The sequence below is a fragment of the Vicia villosa genome, linkage group LG4 (assembly GCF_029867415.1).
Source record: "Vicia villosa cultivar HV-30 ecotype Madison, WI linkage group LG4, Vvil1.0, whole genome shotgun sequence".
Lineage (NCBI taxonomy): Eukaryota > Viridiplantae > Streptophyta > Magnoliopsida > Fabales > Fabaceae > Vicia > Vicia villosa.
The window spans coordinates 58,621,308-58,647,029 of record NC_081183.1 but is presented as its reverse complement, the minus strand read 5'-3'; positions in this window follow the sequence as shown (position 1 = coordinate 58,647,029).

Here is a 25,722-nt window from a genome sequence, read left to right as displayed (position 1 = left end):
AGTTAAGAGATCAGGGTAAGATGCTATATTCAGGTCGAGGGAAGGTGTTAGGCACCCTCAACCCTTTCCTAAGGTTTGCATTACAAGGTCAAGGTTTATGGCAAAAAAATAAAGAAAGGTAACAGACAGTTAATAGGGTTAAAGGCTAATTATTGACATGATTAGAGTTTGGAGGAGGGGGACTCGCCTTGTTGAATATTAAAAGTAATTTAAGAAAACATTTAAATAATAATAATAATAATTAAGATTAATAAGTTATTAGAAGTTTTGATTCAGTGTGGAAATTTTAAAGGCTCATGGTATAAGGAATAAATTTGGGGCGTTTGATTGGAGCTAGTGGTAATCCTAGGGTTCAGATCTGAGGGACTATGACGGTCTATCTAGCTGGCAGCGCATGGGATCCAGGAATCAAACATTTTATTAAAAATAAATTTGGAGGGGAGGCTCGAACCCATGACCTCTCCCTCGCATACGCGCTTCTCTACCACCCCAAGTGAATTGGTTAGTTGTTTAGTACACGATATAGGAGATCTGGAAAAAGCAATGGGAAACGCGCGCGAATTTCAAATAAACAAATAAACGCGCGCGAACCTGAAAACTTTTACAAAATTAGCTACGATTTAGCTATGACTACATGCGTACACATAAATATTTCGCGGCACCCCTATTCCATTCGCCTAACCCAAACGAACTCAACCATGTATTTGATTTGATCTAATTTTCGTCCTAACAAAAAGCCCTAATTGAAAGCTTCGTAGAACCCTAACGGCCAACAATGGTGGTTCGTGTTTAAACCGTACAAACTTCAATGAAACCATCCAGGGACATTCAGAGCACCAACAATAAACAGAATGCACACTTAAATTGCAATAAGAATGTATGATATATCCTAATCGATCCAAGTTTCAGAGCAACGTACCTTGGCCAATTGGAGATTATTCTGGGGTTGTTGATGAAGCGTGATGATCCCAACACCTTCAGAATCCTTCAAGGAACGATTTGCACTCCTTAAATCTCCTTGCTATTGTTTAATTCTCCAAAACTGAATTTGAGTTTCTTGATGAATTTTTGAGTTCTTGCATACACTCCTCTGCCCAGACTTTCGTCCCCTAATCCTATGCCTTGTGTTCAATACTTATAGGGGACCAATTTAGGTTAACAAAATAGACCACAATCCTTTTGAATCCAATCTTGCTACTTTGAGAAATTTTCACTTAAAACTTGAATGGGATCTTTCTATATTTGTCCAATTTTGTATCAATCTTTTTTCAATCAATTGTGCACGAAAATTACATTATATTGTGGTATAAATGCTGATTGAAATTGGTCATTATGTAGCCTTTTACCAAATATTTGATTTTCGTTGATTTACATAATTTTTAATCATTATTTAAATGAAATAAAAATCATATAAAATCAAATAAAAGGCTAAAATTCGTGGCACATGGTTTGGATAGCATACATAACCTGTGGACCAAGATTAAGTCATAAAAAGATAGGCCCACTTGCAAAAAATTCCAATTTGAACTTCTTTTGTTTCACATTTTGCCTCCAAAATTACTCAACTGTAACAAGGCATATCTCTCTCAATTTTTAAGCTATGAATGAGTTCTAGGACTTTTTGGCAACCTCAAGATGTCCTCTATAAGCCATTTTGGAACATATTTTTCATTTGGAGATTTTATGTTGATCATATGCCCTTTGACAAAAAACTGCTTTTGATTGATGTTTGAAAAGGACCTATAATCTTTTGTATCATATCTCCCAAATGAAGAATTTCTGGCCTTGGCATGTGAGAGACAAAGTTGTAGAGAATCCAATTTCCTTCCAAACAGGCTTTGAGTGAGAAATTTCTGATGTTCCATGTGAAAGTTATGGCCAGTCAAAGTTAAGTTGACTTTCTCCTACTGAAACCCTAATTTGAACCTTTTTGCATTTGTTCATTTCTGAGTTTCTATTGATGGATCATGATCAACCTTTGATCAAATGATGGATATATCCTCCCATACTTGATGTTGACCAAAAATCAGAGGTTTTGACTGTGCTTTGACCATGGTTGACTTTTAGGTCAAACCAATTGACTGTGGATCATCTGAGCTGTTGGACAAGTAAACTTTTGGAATTGGGTCTTGACTTTTGACATAGAGGTATCTTGGATCATAATGGGCCATGGAGAACTTCATTAGAGACCTTGTTTTGCTAGTTCCCTCAGGAGAGTACCAAACCCTAGCTTTAGGAGACTCTTGCTCAGGAGAATGACTGATGAAACTCTTGAACTTTGAATCATTGTGAATGGAATATGGAAGGCAAATTTTGGGGTAAGACAGCTGCCCCTGTTCAATCTTCTTAAACCTGAAGAATCAGATAGGCATGTCTGCCTATCGTGATATAAAGGTGGAAGATGATTGAACAATGAAAATGCCCTGAAATTTGCTTGCATTGGGAAAGAGTTCTGTGGGAGATGGGCTTATAAATGCCATCCAAGGTAAATACCCCTCCTCTTTATTTTTATTTTTTTAGGATGTGGAGCAGATGCTTTTGAAAGGGACCACTGTGTTTTGGTTGTAGTACGGTCTGAAAGGGCAACCTGAATTTTACGCCATGTCCTGATACATGCGATGTAGTTAGCTTGTTTGTTATTGACGGGATTTTGAAGGAGATCACTGCCAAGGGACTAACGTGATATTAATCAGCGAGAAGATTTGAAGGAGATCACTGCCAAGGGACTAACGTGATATTACATAACTCATTGCTGCTCGGGGACTAACGTAATAAGTCGTAGTTGTGTATCATTGCCAGGGGACTAACATGATAGAAATAGATCTTGGTTACCTCCAGGGGACTAACGTACCAAAGAGCCGTAGCTTCATATCACCGCCGGGGGACTAACGTGATAAGACGTAACTCATTACTGCTTAGGGACTAACATAATAAGTCGTAGTTGGGAAACAAGTTTGTGGTAGAGACCACTTTCCTTGTCATCAGTTTGGAATAGCAGTTGGGAAACAAGTTTGTGGTAAAGGCCACTTTCCTTGTCATCAGTTTGGAATAGCAGTTGGGAAGCAAGTTATGTCTTAGAAAAGATTGGATAAATATTTTAAGAAGGCTACCTAGAAAGGCATGTTATGTCTTAAACAAGCCTCACTTAGAAAGGCTCCTAAAAAAGATATGAAACGTCTTAAACAAGATTCACCTGGAGAGGATTTTAGAAAGGATATGGAATGTCTTAAAAAAGATTACCTAGAAAGGCCATGATGCACATTAGAGAAAACTATCTATAAAGGCTCCTAAAAAGGGACATGGTATGTCTTAACCCGACTGCCTAGAAAGGTTCCTAGAAAGGACATGTAATGTCTTAAACAAGACTATCTAGAGAGGTTCCTATAAAGGATATGAAACGTCTTAAACAGGACTACCTAGACAGGTTATGACACGTCTTAAACAAGATTGCCTAGAAAGGTTATGATATGTCTTAAACAAGACTTCCTAGAAAGGATATGGTACGTCTTAAACAAGACTATCCTAGGGAGGTTACTGTGAATGATATAATATGCCCTAAACAAGACTATAAGGTTAACTTAGATATGTCTCAAACAAGACTGACCTAGAAAGGCTCCTGGAGAGGATGTGATACGTCTTACACAAGACTCGCCTGGAAATGCTCTTAGACAGGATACGGGATACCTTAAACAAGACTTACCTAGAAAGGCTCCTAGAAAGGACGTGATACGTCTTAATCAAAACTACCTAGAAAGGTTCCTATAAAGGGTATGACGCGTCTTAAACAAAACTACCTAGAAAGGTTCCTATAAAGGATACGATACGTCTTGAACAAGACCACAAGGTTAACCTAGATATGTCTCAAACAAGACTGACCTAGAAAGGATCCTAGAGAGGATAAGGATGGTCTTAGAAAAGACTGCTTGGAAAGGTTGATAATTGTTTTGGACGAGACTACCTGGAAAGGTAAGAAAATTTTTTTTGATTGCTTCTGGATTTCCTTTGAAGAAAGACTTGGAATGAGGTATTAGAATTGTATATGTGCGCGTTAAGATTGAATCGTTGATACGATCGCATTTGTGCTGTAATTGGATGATAACATCCTTTTGATTATGAAGTGACCTGAAAAGGCAGTGTTAGTTTTATGCAATGTCATGATGCATGTGTAATGTAATGAGATTCTCAAAATAAATGAGAATTATGTATGTATGAAGATCCCATATTGTAGGTTGTAAGTAATACAGGCGTAAGAGGGCCAATTACACAACCATGCTCCTTGTATGATACTAGAGCGATTCTCTCCAACATCGGAAGTTTTGAGAGACGTGTCCCTTAACCTGAAGGAAGTATCTTTAGAGAGAACTCGAATTTTACCATGTCATACCACGAACCTGATATGTCCTGCCCCAGTATTTGAATTCTTGAAAGATATGCCCCTAGTCAATAGGATCCTTGATGCAAAGTATTGATTTGAATGTGAAGTAGATGCTTTTTAGAGTGAGTCATGCATTTCGGTCGCACCCGACGGACAGTGATTTACTGAGTACTTAGAATGAGATGATGTTTTCTATAAGATTACCTGAAGAGGTCCTTGGAAATAATGGGAAATTGTCTTAAACAAGATTGTGCTTTAAACAAAGCTCAAAGGGACATGTTTGTGAAGAGGGTCAAAAAGATTCCTATAGAGGATAAAGACTGTTTTAAGGAATGTGGCGTTTTAAACAAAACTTAGGAAAAGACATCTTGAAGAAGATTACCCTAGACAGGATGGTAGACCGTCCTAGAGAAGACTCTGTACTTTTAAACAAAGTTTGACAAGGTTTTTGGAAGCATAAGAGAAGTTTGAATATGTCTTAAAAAAACTAACTGAAAAGATCGATGAGTATCTTAAAGAAGATTACTTAGAAAGGAATATGTCTTAGAGAATACTATCTGAAAAGATTCGAAAATAGAAAGGACGAGAAGATGTGTCTTAGAGAAGACTTTCTGAACACGACTCCTAGAAAGGATAAGAGATTTTTGAACCTGTTTTGAAGAAGACTACCTGAAGAGGTTAAGAGACGTATTTAACGAAAACTACCTATAAAGGCTTCTGGAAAGGGTGTGAGAGTGGCATTGACACCATCTGATACTGAGTGACCTTTGCAACGTGCTCCCGGGTAATGGGCTTGCCCCATGGGCTATTCAACGTATTTGAGAGATTCTATGGATCTTGATTAGATTGCCCCATGTAAATGGTATAATGACGGGTTATGTCCTGTGTACACATTAGTCATCCCAGTCATGCGTAAGAGATGCTTCCTTTTTTGATAAGCTTTTAAAGCTATTTCGCCTGTTGGTAGGATTTATTAGCCATGCCCCATGCAACTTCTCCCTGATGTTTAAACATTTGAATCCACATAGACAAGTGTACTTTATAATGAAATTCATAAGATGCGAATGCACGTGTCTGTCTTGAAAGCTTAAAAACATTTTTTTGAGTAAAACAAAGCTTTTTTGTAAGAAAGTGATATCAACTCAAGAGTTACAGTAGACCTTAAGGAGTCGGGATACCTTTGGTAACAGTATGCTTTCGAACTAACCATGCTTCAGTTAGGGTTTTTAAGGGTTGTAACGTGGCCTGGTTCACGGTTTTAAGAAACAAAGGATAGTGGCTCGAAGTTTATTTGTACCCATCCCCATCTTCGTGATGTTCTCCGGTCCTATGCTCAGTTAACGATGCGTTTAAGCTCCAAAAGACTTTGGGAATACTTATATTTGTGATGGTTTAAAAACCAAAGGTTTATTTTCAAAGGCAGTCACCCTCCTTTTTTTGTCGAGGGTATGTAGTGACCTCTTTTCGACTTTGTTATCCCTAACTTTTGCCTGAGCTGTTCATTTTAAAACTACAGTCAGCGGGATGCCCCAATTTTACCTAAGTCTCCTTAATAGGTTTTGACTTAGAAGGCCCTTGCATTGCTTTCTTTTTCTTTGCGGCTCTTGATTGCCGGACTTAATGATGACGGGGAACCATCGGTGATTATGTTCAAAGGAACAGTTTGGAATAATTAAGTTAACTGAGTAGCTACTCTGCCCCAGGTTATGTATTAAGGGTTTTATCTTATATGAAGGAAAACTCCTAATTCTTTAGGCTCAAAGGGGTTGACGAGGGATTAACATCCTTATATCTCCATTATTTAGGAATTGAAACAATGCCTGTACATCGTCAACACGGTCTGTTCGAAAGCGTAACGTATGAAATCGTGGTATCGTTTTCGTCATTCTCCCTTTAAAGGTGTACGACTTTAACGAGAGTTGAATATCACAAAGAAGAAAACCAAGTAAAAACACAGTTTTAAATATAGTGAGAACACTAGGAATAAATCAAGACAAACGTAAGCAATGCATTAATGATTATTGTAAAGTACATAGCATATGTCGTAAGACTAATGTTTATACAAACTGAAAGAAATTGTGAATGAAAACAAAACTAATGATCTAAGAAATCCTCCTTCTAGCCACCTATGGCATTAGACTTGCGAGGATCTTCAAACTCAACGAGCCCTTCTTCAATCAAATCTTGGATCTTGTGCTTCAACGGCCCACAATCCTCTGTATCATGACCAGGACTATCTGAATGATAAGCGCACCTAGCATGATGCTTGTACCAGGAGCGGGGCTAGCTGGAGCTGGGTATGGAGGTAGCAGAGTTACCAAGTTCTGACTGAGCAGACGTTGAAAGCTTGAGACAGTGGCATGTACAACGGGGTAAATGATCGTTTTGGCTTGGACCTCCAGGGGCGTTGGCCACCCTGTTGCTTTTGCTGATCCTTTCGTTCTAGTACTGGGATCTGATTAACCAGGATTGCCCCAACAGTGTTGGGTTCCTTTTTTCCATCGTATGACTTCTTTGTGTGATAGGAACCTGAGGGTGCCCCTTGTATCTTCCCATTTTTTATCCCATTTTCAATTCTCTCACCAATGACTACCAAGTCCGAGAACCCTGAAGATATGCTTCCGACCATCTTTTCGTAGTATGGTCCTTGCAAAGTGCTCATAAATATGTCCACCAGTTCTTTTTCCATCAAGGGAGGTTGGACTCGAGAAGCCATCTCCCTCCACCTTTGGGCATACTCCTTGAATGATTCATCCTTCTTCTGTGACATATTCTGTAATTGCATCCGGTTAGGTGCCATGTCCAAGTTGTACTTGTATTGCTTCAAGAATGTGTTAGCAAGATCATTCCAACTTCGGATATAGGATTTCTCCAGTTGCATGTACCAGTCAATAGATGCTCCGCTTAAGCTATTTTGGAAGAAGTGTATCATCAGCTTTTGATCGTGAGCATAAGCAGCCATTTTTCGCACATACATGCGCAAGTGATTCCTCAGACATGTGAGTCCTTTGTATTTCTCGAAGTCGGGAATCTTGAATTTGTGTGGGATAGTCTAGTCTGAGACCAAGCTCATTTCGAAGGTATCCACGTCGAAGACATCGTATCCTTCTACCACTTTTAGTCTATCTTCTAGCGCCTTGATTTGTTCATTGTCCTTGGAGTCTTCCCCGTAGTTAGGAATAGACTGTTGTGTCTGAGGTGCTTGGTCTGTGTTGTCCACCTCTTGTACTCCGTATTGTAGATCCAGGTGGTCATCATCCTTAGGGACATTGTTAGCAGGAATGCGAACTGTGCGGGTTGTCCCTTTTGTTCATGGAGTGGGGACAAATCCTTCTTGAGAGGTCTCTCCTTTCTCTTGGAATTAGATAGCTCTCCTAACAGATCGGACCTGAGGTCTGTCCTTAGCAGGGTCAAAGCCTGGAACAAATCCTAGCAGCGGGTTTTCGTCGTTGGGGATCTCATCCTGAACCAGGGTATCCCCAAACTGAACCTCTTTTACCTTTTCTTCTTTATCTAGGAGGGCCTTCATGAATCCTAGCATCTGAGCCATACCTCCTTTAACCTCTTCCATACTAACCTTTAGTTGATGCACTTCCTCACAAAGGGCGGCTTGATTCTGTTCTAGCTGATCCATTGATTTCTTTTGCTGAAATCTGGTTTGATAGGACGGTCGGGATGTTAGGTTATCCTTCCCAATGGTCCCTTGTTCTGGAGATAGAAGAGAAATCTTCTCTTAATGCCATGGAAATGATGTGCATGCCATGAATGACATGCTTTATTCATATTTATGTCTTATCCACGTTTATGGATAAAATATAATAAATCTCTTTTTTTTATCTCTCTTATTTTTTTTGAATAAGACATGATGCAAGAATGCACATGATGCATGATGAATGGAAAAAAAATAAAGAAGTCACAAACAAATAATAAACAACATATATATATATATATATATATATATATATATATATATATATATATATATATATATATAGCACATAATCACATAGGCCCTAGGTTCATAGGTTCGACGTAGCGGCTTTAGGAAGCCTACCCTTTCCATTGGTATGTCCTAGACACGGGTCTCATGGGGTCGTTCGTAGCCTCTGAGACTTTTTGTCTCTTTGGATTTTAGAACAACTCGTTTTAACCAATGAGGTTCGAATTTTTGGGGTAGGTTCTCGGAGAGATCAGCTAAATATCCAGTCCTGCCCTCAACAAAGTCAAGCCTCGTTTTGGACATTTTCCGAATATTCAACCCACTCCGACTGGAGTTATCAATGAGACTCGTAGGCGATTCAAGTCCCCCTTGATCTCAAGGATAACTCCCACACTTAGGTTTTAACAACAATATAATATACCCAACAGTGCATATAATATAACATTTATGCAATTAAATATAAATATATATAAACAGATAGAAAGATTTTGGAAAAAATAAATAAGCAAATTAAAAATGAAAAATAAATAATAATAAAAAAAGAAAACAAAGGCACAAACCCTAAAAATGGCAAAAATTTGCCAAACCCTAAATTTACTGAAACCTAAACCCTACCAAAACCTATAGGAGCATAGTATTCACCATTAAGTGTTTTTCCCAGCAGAGTCGCCAGCTGTAGCAACCTGCCCTAAAAATTAAAGATTAGAGTCGCCACCTATTCTACCAAGGCGAATAGGAAACCTCGCGCAGTTAAGAGATCAGGGTAAGATACTATATTCAGGTCGAGGGAAGGTGTTAGGCACCCTTAACCCTTTCCTAAGGTTTACATTACAAGGTATAGGTTTATGGCAAAAAAATAAAGCTAACAGACAGTTAATAGGGTTAAAGGCTAATTATTGACATGATTAGAGTTTGGAGGAGAGGGACTCGCCTTGTTGCCAAGTGCCTACGTACCTCCTTATGGAGGATCAGAGTCTACGTAGTTCGGGGAAGGGTTGTACGCCCTTAGGGTTGAAATTTAATTTGATATGGTTTTGGAGGCTTTTTGAGTGGCCTATCGTAGTTTTGAATTAGGATGGAAATCCGTAGTTTGATTCGAAGTGTTTTGAATGTTTTTTTTAGATTTGGGAAGTGTTTTAGGATTTGGGCGTACAACCCTGATTTTAGTATGTACTATTAACCGCAATGATCAATAGATTCGATCACCATAGTTAAAAGATTAGTATTTGTATCATTACCAATTTTAATTTATAGGTCCAATTATCACTAATAATGAATAAAAGTATTTTTAGGAGTTTTAGTAATTTAATTTGTATCATTATCCCTCATAATCGATTGATTCGATTAAAAATGATAATGAATTAGAATAAGGGAAATAGACTAATCATCGCAACCAATAAAGATGGTTGAAACCTTTTAGCCAAATAGAACTATTTATCTTAATTATATAAGTATTTTAAAATAAAATCGATTATTGCCCATCGCGATTAATTGATTTAATCGGAACGAACAATAAATTGGAATTCTAATATTTGTAATATATATTAACTTATTTATAAAACAATTTATTATTATTATTATATAAATGAATATTAAAAGTAATTTAAGAAAAAATTTAAATAATAATAATAATTAAGATTAATAAGTTATTAGAAGTTTTGATTCAGTGTGGCAATTTTAAGGGCTCATGGTATAAGGAATAAATCTGGGGCGTTTGATTGGAGCTAGTGGTAATCCTAGGGTTCAGATCTGAGGGACTATGACGGTCTATCTAGCTGGCAGCGCATGGGATCCAGGAATCAAACATTTTATTAAAAATAAATTTGGAGGGGAGGCTCGAACCCATGACCTCTCCCTCGCATACGCGCTTCTCTACCACCCCAACTGAATTGGTTAGTTGTTTAGTACACGCGCGCAATAAATCATATAGGACATCTGGAAAAAGCAATGGGAAACGCGCGCGAATTTCAAATAAACGAATGAGATGAGGACACCTCATCGTCTTCCCCAAACGAACCTGAAAACTTCTACAGAATTAGCTACGATTTAGCTATGACTACATGCGTAGCCTTTTGACTTGGATAATAGCAAATAGCATCTGCATACACATAAATATTTCGCGACACCCCTATTCCATTGATCTAATTTTCGTCCTAACAAAAAGCCCTAATTGAAAGCTTCGTAGAACCCAAACGGCCAACAATGGTGGTTCGTGTTTAAACCGTACAAACTTCAATGAAACCATCCAGGGACATTCAGAGCACCAACAATAAACATAATGCACACTTAAATTGCAATGAGAATGTATGATATACCCTAATCGATCCAAGTTTCAGAGCAACGTACCTTGGCCAATTGGAGATTATTCTGGGGTTGTTGATGAAGCGTGATGATCCCAACACCTTCAGAATCCTTCAAGGAACGATTTGCACTCCTTAAATCTCCTTGCTATTGTTTAATTCTCCAAAACTGAATTTGAGTTTCTTGATGAATTTTTGAGTTCTTGCATACACTCCTCTGCCCAGACTTTCGTCCCCTAATCCTATGCCTTGTGTTCAGTACTTATAGGGGACCAATTTAGGTTAACAAAATAGACCACAATCCTTTTGAATCCAATCTTGCTACTTTGAGAAATTTTCACTTAAAACTTGAATGGGATCTTTCTATATTTGTCCAATTTTGTATCAATCTTTTTTCAATCAATTGTGCACGAAAATTACATTATATTGTGGTATAAATGCTGATTGAAATTGGTCATCATGTAGCCTTTTACCAAATATTTGATTTTCTTTGATTTACATAATTTTTAATCATTATTTAAATGAAATAAAAATCATATAAAATCAAATAAAAGGCTAAAATTCGTGGCACATGGTTTGGATAGCATACATAACCTGTGGACCAAGATTAAGTCATAAAAAGATAGGCCCACTTGCAAAAAAATCCAATTTGAACTTCTTTTGTTTCACATTTTGCCTCCAAAATTACTCAACTTTAACAAGGCATATCTCTCTCAATTTTTAAGCTATGAATGTGTTCTAGGACTTTTTGGCAACCTCAAGATGTCCTCTATAAGCCATTTTGGAACATATTTTTCATTTGGAGATTTTATGTTGATCATATGCCCTTTGACAAAAAACTGCTTTTGATTGATGTTTGAAAAGGACCTATAATCTTTTGTATCATATCTCCCAAATGAAGAATTTCTGGCCTTGGCATGTGAGAGACAAAGTTGTAGAGAATCCAATTTCCTTCCAAACAGGCTTTGAGTGAGAAATTTCTGATGTTCCATGTGAAAGTTATGGCCAGTCAAAGTTAAGTTGACTTTCTCCTAAAGAAACCCTAATTTGAACCTTTTTGCATTTGTTCATTTCTGAGTTTCTATTGATGGATCATGATCAACCTTTGATCAAATGATGGATATATCCTCCCATACTTGATGTTGACCAAAAATCAGAGGTTTTGACTGTGCTTTGACCATGGTTGACTTTTAGGTCAAACCAATTGACTGTGGATCATCTGAGCTGTTGGACAAGTAAACTTTTGGAATTGGGTCTTGACTTTTGACATAGAGGTATCTTGGATCATAATGGGCCATGGAGAACTTCATTAGAGACCTTGTTTTTCTAGTTCCCTCAGGAGAGTACCAAACCCCAGCTTTAGGAGACTCTTGCTCAGGAGAATGGCTGATGAAACTCTTGAACTTTGAATCATTGTGAATGGAATATGGAAGGCAAATTTTGGGGTATGACATTATCAAAAGGATATCCTGACTCCTTAAGGTTTGCCATAAACGCTGAGTTGATATCACGTTTTTCCAAATATCACGCTCTTACATTTCATGTTTTAATGTTTTTCAAAAAAACTCATGACAGACATATGCATTGCATCTCATGAATTCATTATTAAACATATCCTGCTACATAATGTCAAATGTTAGCACCAGGAAGAATCTACACAGGGTACGACTAATGGCTAAAAGTCATCCCGACAGACGAAACTATTTCAGCAGCAACATATCTTATAACTGACTCAGTTGATTAGAAGTTAATGAATACAAGGGCACGACATGTTTTGTCCAATCAATCTGGGGCAATCAGGTCAAGATTCAAAGAATCTCTCAGGAGCATCGAACAATCAAGGGCATTTTCCCAAGTCTATGAGTACTAGGGGCATTACCCATAGTATGTATCCCATAAGGTCCTCACGAGGCGAATCTCTTCAAAATTCCTACTAGCTGGGGCAAAGCTATGCAAAGCCTGTTTGACACCTCGATCAATACTCATTGTTATGTCCTAATCAATACAAGTCCAAGAATGGCAGTTGTTATAACCACCGGGGGCAATGTTTAAAGCATCCACGCTTTCCCACAGAACTGGTTTCACAAGATCATATCCCCACAAAGTAATCTTCAAGTAGCTATCTTCAATCCCTCCTCCAACAGGGTCTATCCATCTTTCTTATCCCCGGTCAGGGTGCATCAAAGATCGATCTTTCAAATTACTTCTTTCCCCAAGCAGAAGTCAAAAATCCCCAGCTAAGCATCCTCGAGCATGAAGCGGGAGTTCCTATTCTCCACAAACAGTCAGGGATTTATTTTCCCCGCTAGACACTGCTACAATTTACTGTCGTCAATAACGACATTTTACATCCATACGTCATATACCTCACGGCATATGCATAACACTCTCATTCATTTCAAAAGGTTTACAATACATGCATCACGACATTGCATAAAACTAATGTTGCTTTTTCAGTCTATTCCTACAAATCAAATGAACATTATCTTCTAGATATAGTGCAGAGATAATCAAGTCAACGATTTAATTCTGACACTCATTCAAGACAGAGATTTAGTTCTGACACTTAATTTTGGATATCTTCCAAAGATAGTTCAGAGATAATCAAGACCATGATTTAGTTCTGATACTTAGTTCCGGGTATTCTCTAGAGATAGCTCAGAGATAATCAAGACAATGATTTAATTATGATACTTAGTTCCGGGTATTCTCCAGAGATAGTTCAGAGATAATCAAGACAGAGATTTAGTTCTGATACTTAGATATTCTCCAGAGATAGTTCAGAGATAATCAAGACAAAGATTTAGTTCTGATACTTAGTTCCGGATATTCTCCAGAGATAGTTCAGAGATAATCATCTTCTTAAGATCTAATTCAGTTACTACGAACGGTGCTGACACGATCAACATTCAAAGATCTAATTCTATCATCACGAACAGTGTAGACACGATCATCCTTCCAAGGTCTAATTCAGTTACTACGAACGGTGCTGACACAACCAACATTCAAAGATCTAATTCTATCACCACGAACGGTGTAGACACGATCATCTTTCCAAGATTTAATTCTGTTACTACGAACGGTGCTCACATGATCAACCTCCAACAAACACTTCTCAATACATCTGAGCTCAAATACAGCCTAACGTACGGCTCATTCTAGTACTTCTCAATACAAAGGATCCAGTCTAACATACGACTCATCCTAGGATACAACCTGACGTATGGTGTATTCTGACAACTATCAACACAGGGGACCTGGTCTAACGTACGACCTATCCTACAGCCTAACATACGGCTTTTCCAGACATTTATCAATGCAATCGGACCCAGTCTAAAGTACGACCCATCCTTCAGCCTAACGTACTGCTCTCCAGACATCTATCGATGCAATCAGACCCGGCCTAACGTACGACCCGTCCTTCAGCCTAATATACGGCTTATCCTGACATCTATCGATGCAATTGGACCTAGTCTAACGTATGACTCGTCCTAAAGTACAGCCTAACGTACGACTTACTTTGACATTCATCAATACAGTGCATTCAGTCTAACGTACGACTCATCCTAAGTATATCCTTTCAGATACAGTCTAACGTACGACTCATTCTGACATTCAACTTATCAAGTCAGGTGGCATCTTTAAGCCCACTTCGTACTCCCAACATCCAGATGGCATCTTTTAAGCCCATCTCAATCAATTCACTTATATGATCCCGACGCTCAGGGCAATCGAGCCAACAATTTAATTCTGACACCACAGATACAGTCTAACGTATGACTCATTCTTACACATGTCAATGCATCAACTGATGGCATCTTTAAGCCCATCTCCAGAAAAGGTCCCTACATCAGCAAGGGCAAATTTCTTGGTATTCTAGTGTTCAATCCTCTTCCACCTTAAGATTCTGACAGGCACACAGACCAATCTACATCCTCAGGTTTAAGAAGATTGAACAGGGGCAGCTGTCATACCCCAAAATTTGCCCTCTCATTTTTAAAGACAAAAATCTTCAAGTGCGAAAATAATTGAAGAGGACATCCTAAGCTTCCCGACAAATTCAAAATTATTCCCAAATAATGAAAATTGAGAAAATTATGGCTGGTGAAAATTGGGAAATTTTGAGTCGGTGCATAAAGTCCAAATTGAGCAAATTCATTATTGGGCCATAGTTTTAATCCAATCATCCCTTAAATTGTTTTATTTTAGTTGTTTTGATTTATTCATTTAAATAATTCAAAATAAAGAAAATAAAATAAAGTAAGCTCTTGGTGAGGTCCAAGCCCATTTTCCTTTTAACCTAATGTTTTCTTATAAATAACTAATAACCCTTATTTTTAACCATTCACCAACCATTCACCTCTATGAAATTCTTTGTTCCCATACACTAACAATCAACAACTCTCATAATTTTACACCCATCCACAAAAAAACCTTTACCGTCGTTTCTGACCGTTACTGTCATACCCCAAAATTTGCCCGCATATATTTTCATGTCATTTTATTTCAAATAATTGACATAGCCCGGTCGGTAAGGAAGTAAGGTTTGCAAGTGGAAGGTCCCGGGTTCAAATCTTGCGTATGACATTTTCACTTTATTTGTGTTTTAAATTTTTTTTAAAAAAAAGTTAAATCACAAAATTGCCTTTTTATTTTTTTTTATTTTTTATTTTTTATTTTCGTATTTATTAATTATGTTTTTTTTAAAAAAAACTATTTATTTTCCACTTTTATTTATTTTTATGCACTTTTAAGTAAAAAATCAATCAAAAAATATAATAGTAGTTTTTATTCTTTTAAAACCAAATCAATTAGCATCTAAATATTTGATTCGATTTCTTCTACTTTTAGAAAGAATCAAGAAAATATATTTATGTTAATTTTGAGTTTTCTATTTCTATAATTTGATTTAAATTAATTTCCTATTTTTATTTAACCTAACATTTTGTTATATATACTAACATTTTTTACACTCACAAAAAAAAAAGAAAAGAAGGACTTTGCCGCAGCAAAAAAAACGAATTTCTTTTTACGTGAAATTAAGAAGGTGAGAAGACGAGATTCAAAAACGAGATTCGAAGACGAATTCGAGCCAAACAAAGTCTAGTAATTGATTCCTCAAAATTTTCTGGACGCAATTGCATCATCTCTTCCGATCCAGACGCGTCAAAATCTTCTCTGCATTCACGGTTTGCACGTATTTATTTCCATTTAATTCTGCTCATATACTCATCATAAATCACACATGAATATATGTTTGGAATCGTGATGATGTTTATAAGCGATCGGTATCGTTTGATTTGTGTTTAGCTTCGGATTGCAGAGTGTGCCATGGTTAGGTTCTTCGAGTTTGAAATTGGGAACTCGTAATATACACAAAATTGGCCGCAGCCAAGGGTTCTATCGGAATCGTGACGCATCAAATAAGTAATCGGGGCTATTATCTCGTGTTTCTTGTCTGATTGTTGCAGGTTTTCGTGGTGGAATTTCCATGGCCATGGGTTTTGCTTCGACGAAGAAGAAGGCTGGGAACGCTGAGTTTGCGTTTCAATTTTTTGTTGTTGTTTATTTGCTCTGTTTTTTTGTTATATACTAATGGAAAGATTTCATAAACAACATAAGCATGTGGCACAGATGGCAGGATGTTTTGGGTTCGAACCCTCTCAATGACAGTTTATTTTTACAAGGATTTTTCATAAGATTCAGCGTTGCAGCGCCCTGAATGACTACGATGAGTCGTCGCGCGAGAGCCATTGGATCTTCCCTATGCCGGATCCAACGCACCTGATCCTACAAGCACACCATGGACTCTCGGAATCCAGCAGCACTGAATCAAAAGCTGAGTTTTTTATAATTTCTTTTACTTTTAATCATATGAGTTGTTTGTTTTATTTTTTTTATTCATATATTGTTTATTTATTTGATTTTAATATAATTCTTTTTAATATCTTTTTAAAACAAAACTTCTTCAAAAACATTAAAAATAAAAAAAAACATTTATTTAATTTAATTATTAAATAATTTTATTTGATATAAATGTTTTAATTAATTTAAATTGTTTAATTACTTAATTAATTATAAACCAATAATTAATTACTCTAATTTTATTTATTCTATTAATCAGGGTTAACTTGTGCCTAATCAGGGTTTACGAGATCATTCCTACACTGAAAAAATATTTCTTTGTGCATTTTTTCAGGGTTAGCAACAGGGTTTCCTCCGACTACGCGCCACGCCTTTCACAAAGCTAAGTCCCAATTAAATTTCCTCTATTATTTCTTTTTCTTTTCTTTTATATTTAATATAATGTTATTTTTCCTTTTATTATTTTAATCATTTATTTTGCCTTGTTAATTTAAAAGAACTTCCATACACTCAATTCCTTCTTTTTATTTCCCTGTCAATTCTCAGATGATCAGAGTCAATGCTCAAGGCAACCTCCGACTGTCAACCTTCATCAATCGAAGCTAAGTTCTTTATACATTTTCCTTTTTCTTTATCACTGTTTTATCTTGATTAGGGTTAACCATACCTGCTTTTGAACTGATAATGCACTCACCCCGTTGGTTTCCATTTTTCCCACCTTTTCAGGATTTGTTGATTGCCAAAGCTCAAATAGTCGGTAACCCTAAACTTTAACATCTTTTGCTTTTAATTATTATTTATGTCAATCCGCTGGTTTCATTCCCCCTTTCCTCCGCTGGTTTCACTTTCCCCTTCCCCATAATTGTTAATATTTATTGTTGTGGTTAGTAATTCTAGGGAGTGCAAGCCTTTTAATCAACTTAGAATAACTAATTATAAGATAATGTATTGAATTAATCACGTGATTGTTGCACCCACGCACACTTTTTTGGTAACCTCTCTTGTTGCCTGTTGCCTGTTGCCTGTTGCCTTGTTGCCTTGTATTTTTTTGCAGAATAGCCACGTCCCTCAAATACGAGGATACCTCAGCCATGTTGCCTCGATTAAGATCATAAGTTCCTAATGATGCCGCCTTCGATACACTAATATGATCTCGTCCCTCGGAAGTTGCCTACGAAAGGCTGAGGTGTCCTCTGGTTGCCCAAACGAAAAAGGCTATTCTGATCCTTCCCTTAGACTACCTGCCTCTCTATGGCAAGGGTCAGTCTTATGGCTAACGATAATGCGATGACCCGTTTACATCCAAACGAAAGGCTTCCTGCCCTCTCATGGCAAGGATAGACCCTTTCACCCTGAAAGGCTAAAAGAAACCTATCATCTAAGTTTAAGGTAATTGCCCCTAATTGCTTTGCCTTGCTCTAAAATGTTTTTCATATTCTTTCTCATAAACCTTCAAAAGGGCTACGCTCATTCACGAGTTAAAGTCCCTACTCTTTTTCTTCTACATTTCTTTTCAAACAAAGAGCAAAGCAATTAAGAGCCCATGGAAAACCATGGATGCAAAGGGTGCCTTACACCTTCCCTTTGCATAAATTACCCCCCGAACTCAGTTTTTTATTTAAAAGGTTTTTTCTGTTTCTTTTAGCCTTTCTGATTTAATTTGGATAAAATAAAAGTCGGTGGCGACTCATGCTATCCGCACATTTCATTTAAAAGTCAGTTCACCGTATTACAGTTACGAATAATCTTCTGTCACTCTGATTTCGGTTGCAGCAGAGTGATAAATTTCCAACCTATCAGCCGAATTCTGAAACTACTATTTCGATTTGCTCCGAATTTTTTCCAGAAGTTCAGAATAAAATCGAGGAACAATACTCCTTTAGAATGGATTCTAAAGAATTTTGACGCTCAAAATCGCATATTCCTCGTTTTTCTATTTTATTTGATTTAATTTCTATTTTCATATTTTCAAAAAAATCTCAAAAAATGTGTAGCTTCGTTATCTTATTTTATTTGATTTATAATCAGGTTTTCTATGGATTGACCAACTGGAAGCAGCTTTATCCCTTGACCTCAAGGAGTATCCAAGTGTTTTTTTGGCCAAAACCCTTTTTGGCTTTTGGCCAAATCAAGGTTATTCGTATTTGACCAAAAACCTTTTGGTTTTTGGCCAAATCAAGGTTATTCGTATTTGGTCAAAAACCTTTTGATTTTTGGCCAAATCAAGGTACTTCCTTTGGCCATTAACCCTGTTCTGGCTAAAAACTTTGTTGGCCACTTTCCCATAATGCACCCTCAAGGATTGCCACATCAAATCTCAGCCTCTTCCTTTTGGTTCTATTTTCTTCCTTTTTTCTTTTCCTTTAATTAACCCTCTTTTATTATTAATATTTAATTACAAACCAAAACCTTAAATTTTCTCCCTTAGGTAGATGTTGTCCATTTTCATGAATTAGGGTTAGGAGTTTATGACATTCTTTATTTTTTGGCTAGTAATTATTTTTAGGTTAATAATTATTTTTAGGCTAATTAATTTATTTTTAGGCTAATAATTATTTTTAGGCTAATTAATTTATTTTTAGGCTAATAATTACTTTAGGCTAATTAATTTATTTTTAGGCTAATAATTATTTTTAGGCTAATTAATTTAAATTTAGATTAAACAATTTAGATTAATTAGATTCATTTAATCAATTGACTTTCCCTTGCCATGTTACTTTAGTGCAGTTAGGCTTAATATTTCCTGGTAGGTGTTGCCCATTAACCATAGATTTAGGATTTTCCCCATAATTCTTTTAAAACACTAATTTTCTTTATTTTTCCCTCTTATTTTACTTTATTATTTATTGTCTTGTCTTTATTTGTTTACTTTAGTATTGTTTACTTTACTATTATTACTGTAGTGTCTTGCAGGGTTATCATCTACTTAATTATTTCTTGTGGTTTTCCCGCAAGTTTTTTCCATATTATGTAACTGCTCACAGGATGTAATAGTTTAATTAGGGTTTTTATTCCTGCCTTTATTTTTTCTGCCCTACAGGTGTTTATTGTAATAGCGTAGGAACTTCTTATTCTGGCTTTATTTTTCTGTTGTGGTTAGTAATCCTAGGGAGTGCAAGCCTTGCTAAAATTAACCTAGTATCACTCTAATTACAAGATAAAATATCTGAATATTGATCACCTGATTGTGCCACATACACACCTTTAGGTTAACCTCTTTTGTTGCTTGTTGCCTTTGAATTTTAAAATAGTCAAGTCCCTCAAATACGGGGATACCTAAAGCAAATGTCGCTCTCAGTTCATAAATCATCATAAGATCATAGTCCCTTCGAAGTTGCCTAACAGAAAAATGATCTTGTCCCTCGATGTTGCCCTGGTAAATGATGATTGTCCCAATTGCTAAGTTATCCTCGCCGGTTGCCTAAAAATGACTATTCTATCATTCCCTAAAGACTACCTACCCTCTACATGGTAGAGACAGTTTTATGGCGAACGATATTTCCTCGATGACCCTTTACATCCAATGAAAGGACTTCCTACCCTCATATGGTATGGATAGCCCTTTCAAACTGAAAAGCTGAAAGAACAATTTTTCTAACTTAGGGTATGTGCTCCTGATTGCTTACTCTTTTCAAATTCAAAACTCTTTTTCCCACTCATTTTCAAATACTTTCAAAAACGAGGCTACGCTTATTTACAAGCTAAAGTCCTTAACAAAGTTTTTACTATTCACACACTACGATTCAAACATTTTGAAAACAAAGTGAGCTAAGCAATTAAAAGCCCATGGATAACCATGGATACAAAGGGTGCTTACACCTTCCCTTTGTATAACCTACCCCCCGAACTCAGAATCTGTTTAAAAGGTCTTTTCCTGTTCTTTTAGCCTTTCCAAATTGGATAAACTAAAAGTCTGTGACGACTCTTGCTATCTGCAACATTTCTTTAAAGTCAGTTCTCCCACCGTATTACAGCCATCCTTAAAACTAATGTTCTATGTCTACTATCCAGTTAAAGATCTCAAACTCTCGCTCTATTGATTTTTACCTTTATCAATCCGAAAATCTCAAACTCTCGCTCTGTTGATTTTAGAACTTTAGCAAATTAAATTAGACACAAAACCATAAACAAGTGAAGTTTAATAAAACATATTTAAGCCAACTTATTTCGGATCCCTATGGTTAACTTACTATACATATCGATATCTCAATTAAATCAGCCAAACATATTGATATGGTTAAACATGCATAAATTGGTTCGGTTCATAATAATAAGCATATTAGTGGACACACAATATATCATGCAATAATAATTAAAGCGGTAAATAGAAACCTGAATAATAAAATCTGAATTAATTAAACTTGGAATCTTCGAGCACTTGAACTTCCACCACAGGTCGGTTGGATCGTTCTTCAGAAAATTATTCGGCGTAAAATAGTAAAGCAAGGAATAAAAAAAATAAATCTAACGTAAGGTTAGATCTATTAAAAGTTCACAACAATTTCCGGTGTAGAAATTGGTGTGAGAAAAGAATAACAGGAATTAAATTGCAAAGTGTAATACGGTGAACTGACTTTTTATCGAAATGTACGGTAAGCAAGAGTCGCTACCGACTTTTATTTTATCCAAATATTCAGAAAGGCTAAAAGAACAGGAAAAACCTTTTAAATAAAAACTGAGTTCGGGGGGTAATTATGCAAAGGGAAGGTGTAAGGCACCCTTTGCATCCATGGTTATCCATGGGCTCTTAATTGCTTTGCTCTTTTGAAAGAAAAGTAGAAGAAGAAGAAAACAAGGACTTTAGCTTGTAAATGAGCGTAGCCTTGAGAATGTTTAGAAAATAGAGTAGAAAAAGATTTTTAGAGCAAGGCAATTAGGAGCAATTACCTGGTTAGATGAAAAATGTTCTTTTTAGCCTTTCGGGGCTATCCCTGCCATAGGAGGGCAAGGAAGTCCTTTGATTTGGAGGTTGAAGGGTCGTCGAATTATCGTTCGCCATAAGACTGTCTCTACCCATAAAGAAGGCATGTAGTCTAAGGGAAAGATCAGAATAGCCTTTCTTGTTTAGGCAACCAGAGGATACCTCGGCACTTCGTAGGCAACTTCGAGGGGCGAGGTCATATTTGGCGAATCGAAGGCAGCATCATTAGGGACTTATGACCTTTGAATGAACCGAGGGCAACATTGCTGAGGTATCCTCGTATTTGAGGGACTTTGACTATTCCGCATTAAACACAAGGCAACAGGCAACAAAAGAGGTTACCCCAAAAGGTGTGTGGGTGCATCAATCATGTGATTGTGTTCAAATATATTATCTTGTAATTTAGGTGATTCTAATTTGTTTAACAGGCTTGCACTCCCTAAGATTACTAACCACACAATAATATGAACAATATTAAGTGCCTTCAAGGCCAAACAATACAGCCTCGAAACAGTTACAAATTATGGGGAGGGGAAAAAGAAACCAGCGGAGGAATAGTGCAAAATAGGTCTGAACAAGTAATAATTAAAGAGATTAGATAAGTTTTTAGGGTTACCGACTATTCGAGCTTTGACAGTTGGCTAATCCTGAAAATTGGGAAAAGATAAAAAAACAAAAACAAAGGGGATGAGTGCATTATCAGTTCGTTGGCGGATAAAACTAACCATAATTTAATAAAATGGCAAAAGAAAATTTAAAAATAAAATATAGAATGAATGCTTAAAATATGTATGAAGTAGGACTTAGCTTTTTGATTTGATCTGATATGGTTTGTAGTTGGGAGTAGCCCTGTTGCTAACCCTGAAAAACGCACAAAGAGATATTTTTTCAGTGTATGGCTAATTCTTCGTGAACCCTGATTAGGGTACGAAAAAAAATAGATTTAATTAATTATTGGTTTCTAACCCAATTAATTAAATCGATCAGAATAAAATTTCGATTTTTAAAATGCCGAGATTTATTTTTAATCAATTAATCAAAATTAATTTGCTAATTAAAACAAATTAAACAATTTAAACTATTTTAAAATAAAATGAAAATCGAAAAATCAATGATAAACAAAAAGTTTGTTAAAATAAAAAGTTATTTTTTAGAGTATCTTAGAAAAAGAGGAAAATTTTATATTTTATATTATATATATATATATATATATATATATATATATATATATATATATATATATATATATATATATATATATATATATATATATATATATAATTATTTAACAATAAACAAAAAAAGCTTTTAAGAAAAAAAATAGGAAAACTTATCTGGTGATCATGTGTTGCGCATGTTGCAATCCATGGCATACACCCTTCAGTCCTGTGCGTGAGATCCATGATAGTGGTCATCCAACGGTTGTGATACTGAGTACCTACGCTAGTGACTCCAGATTTGATGTACAGGATCTGTAGTTGTATTTTATTGAAAAAAATAATAGAAGGCCAGGGATCGAACCCTGAACCTTCAGGTTGCCAAGCATACGCCCTTCCGTTCAACCAAATGTTTTTACACGTAATAAGACTAACATTAATAAGTAATAAAAAAGAACAACGACACTAAATGGCAAGAAAAGCGCGCGCTCGCTATTTGAATTCGGCCAATCAAGGAATGCCACCGAATCATCTTCTTCGTTGGTCTCCTTCAGACCTTTTTTGCTACGGAATTCCTACGAATCTGCTACCAAGGAGGTTGTAGCAACTTCCATGCTCATGGTACCTGCGTGAAATCAAGCCGAGACAGCAAAAAACAAACCAGATCGACTCCATACAATCATACAAACTCAATGGAACCATTAATTCACCCTATAAACGTCTCCATACAAGAATCCCCAATCTGAAAGCCATGAACCCTAATTATGGCCGTTCTTGATACGTGCGACTAAACAGCAATTAAAGTGCCTAGAAACCTTCGCAAGATCACACTAAACATGGATACACAATCAATTTTGATTTACAATGCATGAAAGTATGGAATCGAGTTTAAAAATAGAGAAGCAAACCGTGAGTGAATGAGTCGCAATTCCAGACGTGCTGATTGAATATGATGATTGGTATGGCTCTGGAATTGTTCAAGGAATGTGTATTAAGTCTCAGAATGCTCTGAATCCGTTCCAATCTCCAAAATCGAGCTTCACTTGTTCTTGAAATTTTGTGAGTTGGAATAGGGTTTTTTGAAGTCAAAATTTTTGTCCATGCAATCTGTCATACCCCAATTTTTGACCTAAGATACCACCTCATATCATCTGCATATGCATCATTTGCATCTCTAACAAATTGCATAGCTTGTGTTTGCTACTTGTGACTCAGCAGGATTTAAACAAGAAATCACTCATCAGTACAAGTAACAATCAATTAGGGTTTTTGTTCTCCCTTCATCTCAAATGGATCTCTTCATCAACAATCAACATTTGGTCTTCAAAGGTTCATTTCAACAAGCTCAAAGGCTCTGATTCAACCAGATTAGGGTTTTGACTGAAGACAGCAAACTCTTGATTTTTGCTCAGAATTTGACCTATGGCTTGGGACATGACCTCAAGACCCCAAGTACATCATTTTGACCTAATCTATTGGCTCAAGACATCTCCTACACAAGGATTGATCAACAATGAAATTTCAAATCATCAGACTAGGGTTTTAAACTATCAGGGACTAAAATCAGGGATCACATTTGAGAAACCCTAAAAATCTCCAGGGAGTCACTCAAAGGTTTCAATCATCTTCAAATAATCCCTATGACAATATCCAATGGAAATTGTATCGCAATTCAAGATCCACAGTCATCAATCTCATCAGGTCGACAATTAGGGTTTTTGACCTAATTCACCTGAACCACTGACTTTTTTATCAGAACATGGTGCCACAACTTAAACTATGGCTCAAGATCCTCCAATAAATCAATGTGATCCATTCATACCATTCATTTGGTGAAGATAGCTTGGTTCATTTGAAATCTCCAGAAACGCGATTCGTTTGAAAAAGTCAACTGTACAAGATCACCATTGACTTTTTGGAAATTTTGGTCAACCATGACTTTTGAAGTTTTAAATCATCAATATATGATATATGAAGTCATTTGATCAAGGAAAATCAAGAAAATCAATCAAGAATCAAAAAGTCAAAAGTTTGACTTTCATACTTAGAAAATTTTCTAAGTGTTTTTCAATGGTTTTTTCCAAACTTTGGAAGGGAATAACTCAAAATTTCACCTACAAACTGAAAAAAACTTCCAACATGAAAGTTGTAGATTTTGATCCAATGAACAACTTTGTCACATATAATTTTTTTCCATAAGATCAACCATTTAAGAGATATGGAGCTTCAAAGTTGGTATCTTTTGAAAAATGCACTTAAAATCTCACTTTCTTCAAAGTTCATGGATCTTTTTCACCCATTTCCTTAAAGGTCTTGAAGAAACTTTCAACTAGGGTTTTGAAGTACATAACATGAGCTTTCCAAAATGTCCAAGACCATGAAAAAATATGGAGCATAACTATGGTTTTGAATTTTGCCATTAGTGATCATTTCACTTGAAATTTCAAGTCATTTTGCCAAAGTTATGAACCATTTTACCAAATGATGCAAGCAATGATACACCAATGCAATAATTAGAAGATATTTTCTGGGTTGAGATCAGATTGGAAAGAGATAAGAAGCTTGGAAGATTTAACCATGGTTAAGTCATTTTAACCATATGCATTTAATGTAAAAGATTCCATTTTATCTCTTAAGTCAAATCACCAAAGAAAGATCAACTTGCAAGGCTTTGTATTTAGAATCCTTGGCCTATAAATAGAGGTCCAAACTTCATTAAAAATCACACCAAAACCTCACAAATTATAGGTTTTCTCTTTCTTTCTTGAATTGCAAGTTTCTTAAGTTTCAAAGAGGTAGAATTTCCAACCTCTAAACCTTTGAAGTTATGGCCAAAGTGATGGTTCTAACATCTCATAAACATCATATGGGATATGTTTGATCCACTCACACACCCCAAAACACCTTAAAACTCAGAATCATTATCTCACCTCCATGTTTGCATAAAGTGAGCCTTAACATGCCAATTTTCATACAAAGCCATATCTGTCCAAACTAACCTTCTAAAATCATCCATATACTTCATATGAACTGTTCCAACCAACATCCATGATCTGAAACACCAAAATCACCAAGCTTGATCCTCACTTGAACCATAATGCAGATCGGGTACCATAGATTGATCAAGAGGTTTCCAGTTCATTCCAATCATTCAAACATGTTCC